This window comes from Schistocerca cancellata, chromosome 5 (assembly GCF_023864275.1).
Source record: "Schistocerca cancellata isolate TAMUIC-IGC-003103 chromosome 5, iqSchCanc2.1, whole genome shotgun sequence".
Taxonomy (NCBI): Eukaryota; Metazoa; Arthropoda; class Insecta; order Orthoptera; family Acrididae; genus Schistocerca; species Schistocerca cancellata.
Window position 1 is genome coordinate 7594528 of NC_064630.1, and position 3429 is coordinate 7597956.

Below are 3429 nucleotides of genomic sequence, written 5' to 3' on the forward strand. Positions count from 1 at the left end.
CAGAAGGTCGTCAGAAGAGCCAGCCACCAAACGACTCCTTTTACAATGTACGGCTAAATTCTATGACCCACTCCGACTATTATCCCCTGTTTCTCTTGTTGGGAAATTGCTATTCCAGGACATATGGTGCCGAGGAATTGGCTGGGATGAACTTATGCCCTGGGACTTAGGGGCACGATGGCGCACTTGGATATCTAGCTTACCTTCATTGTCACATATACGTGTCCCTAGATGGATAGCTACAGCTCATGGAAGAGACTCTCAGCTGCACGTATTCTGCGACGCCTCGGAAAAGGCATATGGAGCAGCTTTGTACATTCGTACTGTCTTAGATGATGACGTCGTAACCCATTTAGTCTGTAGCAAGTACAGACTTGCTCCTGTTAAGAAGGTGACATTGCCTCGACTCGAACTTTTAGCAGCAGTAGTTGGGACCAGACTATTGTGTTACTTTTGCCGCGCAACAGACTTTAAAATTGCCCATGCGATATTGTGGACGGATTCTACAATAACACTAAGTTGGATTCGCTGTGATCCTAACAGATGGAAGACCTTCGTTTGTAATCGGGTAACTGAGATACAAACACACACGACTCCCACGCAATGGAAACACTGCCCAGGACCAGACAATCCTGCTGACCACCTCTCATGTGGACTCCTCGGTTACCAAATGAATTCTTTGGACATTTGGTGGCATGGGCCGCCTTGGCTTACACGCCCTCCTGAATGCTGGCCAAACAACGATACTCCAACGATGGTACGACTTCCTCCCGAAGAAAAGAGGAAGAAAACCCAGAGCCAATTTTTTTCGATATCTACGCCAACCAGCCTTTTGAACTTACTTAAATTCAGCTCATACTGGAAGCTCATTCGTATCACAGCATGGACTCTCCGTTTCCTACACAACATTCGTCAGAAGAATAAATCTTCAGGAGAACTTACAGCCACCGAATTATCAGCTGCCAAAATGTATTGGATTCGAGTGGGCCAGAGAGATTCCTTCCGCAACGAATTACATGCACTTCAGAATAACTTACCACTGCCAAGAGAATCAAAAATCGCACGATACAATCCTTTCCTAGAAGATGGACTAATACGTCTAGGAGGTCGACTGCAGTGCACTAGCCTAAATAGGGAACAAAAACATCCTGTACTCCTTTACGGTTCCCACCACTTCACACAATTGATTATTCGAGAGACACACATCCGCCTTCATCTCTTTGGTGTTCGTTCTGTACTATCCGAACTGCGAACCGAATTTTGGATCCTTAGAGCTCGTCAGGCCATCAAAAGAATCCTATACTCATGCCTCGCATGCAAGATCTTGAAGAATCCACGAGGGAAACAGATCGAAGCACCGCTGCCACCTGAACGAGTTTCACCAGCCAAACCATTTGCTGTAACCGGAATAGACCTTGCTGGCCCACTATTCATCAAAGTGGGGAAGGAAACGCACAAGTCATATATCATTCTTTTCACATGTGCTACCACACGAGCTGTACACCTCGAACTCTGTACAGACTTGTCAACGGACAAGTTTATTATGGCACTTCAGCGATTCGCCGGAAGACGCGGACTACCCCACACGATATATACAGATAACGCGAAAACATTCCACGCCACGAATATGGAACTAGCCCAACTTTGGAAGGCATTAACCACCACAAAATCTTATCAGTTCCTCGCCCACCACGGTATTACTTGGAAATTCATTATCTCCCGTGCGGCTTGGTGTGGAGGATGGTGGGAAAGAATGGTGGGCACTGTAAAGCGTTGCCTACGGAAGGTACTGGGACTCGCAAAGCTCACTGAGGAACAACTGAACACCACCTTGATCAGTATTGAAGCCGCGGTGAACTCCAGGCGCATCACACCAGGAGATGATTGTGATGCACTCACACCATCCCATTTTCTGATGGGAGAAAAACTTACGACTATTCCGACGGGACCAAAGCCTTCAGCGAGCACGAATTTAATAAAGGAATTCCGAGACAGCAACTCTGTGGCAGTTTTTGGAACCGTTGGGTTAAAGAATACCCATTGGAGCTCCGGAACTACCATGAAGTTAAACGCCCATCGGGACGAGTCATCCCCTTTCGCCCTGGCGACATCGTGCTGATCCAGGAGGACCTTCCTCCGGAAGAAGGCCAGGATAGAAAAGGTACTACCAGGAAGAGACGGCAGGGTAAAGACGATAATACTCTGGACACCAGAAGGTCACATCTTTAGTCGTCCTGTGCAGCTGGCCGTACCTCTGGAGGTCGACCAGGGTGGGGAGGATGTCACAGAGTGATGTACTTCTCGCAAGTGAGAGACTGTTTGTTTACTCTTAGGACAATGTATCTTTGACTTGTATTATTGTATGTTCTGTGACTGTGTAATAAAGTGTTGTTGGACTCCTAATCGCTGCTCTACTGTGATTCACGACATGGGGTAATGGCGCACCCCCGTCTGCTGGGAGGCTTGGGCCTTCCTGACATTCGAGTTAAGGCTTCTGCCTTATTCATCGGTCGCACCGTTTTAACATGTCTACGCCCGCCCCCCCCCCCCCCCTCCCCAGTCACTTACAGCTCGCCTTCATGACTGTATCCGACAGGCGAGTTTAGCACCTCCAGTAGATATTGGTAGGATTAGATATAAACCAGGTTTTAAATTGTAAGACATTTCCAGGGGCAGATGTGGACTCAGACCACAATCTATTGGTTATGACCTGTAGATTAAAACTGAAGAAACTGCAAAAAGGTGGGAATTTAAGGAGATGGGACCTGGATAAACTGAAAGAACCAGAGGTTGTACAGAGTTTTAGGGAGAGCATAAGGGAACAATTGACAGGAATGGGGGAAAGAAATACAGTAGAAGAAGAATGGGTAGCTTTGAGGGATGAAGTAGTGAAGGCAGCAGAGGATCAAGTAGGTAAAAAGACCAGGGCTCTTAGAAATCCTTGGGTAACAGAAGAAATATTGAATTTAATTGATGAAAGGAGAAAGTATAAAAATGCAGTTAATGAAGCAGGCAAAAAGGAATACAAACGTCTCAAAAATGAGACAAATGTAAGGATGTAGAGGCTTATCTCACTAGGGGTAAGATAGATACTGCCTACAGGAAAATTAAAGAGACCTTTGGAGATAAGAGAACCACTTGTATGAACATCAAGAGCTCAGATGGAAACCCAGTTCTAAGCAAAGACGGGAAAGCAGAAAGGTGGAAGGAGTATATAGAGGGTCTATACAAGGGCGATGTACTTGAGGACAATATTATGGAAATGGAAGAGGATGTAGATGAAGATGAAATGGAAGATACGATACTGCGTGAAGAGTTTGACAAAGCACTGAAAGACCTGAGTCGAAACAAGGCCCCCGCAATAGACAACATTCCATTGGAACTACTGACGGCCTTGGGAGAGCCAGTCCTGACAAAACTCTACCATCT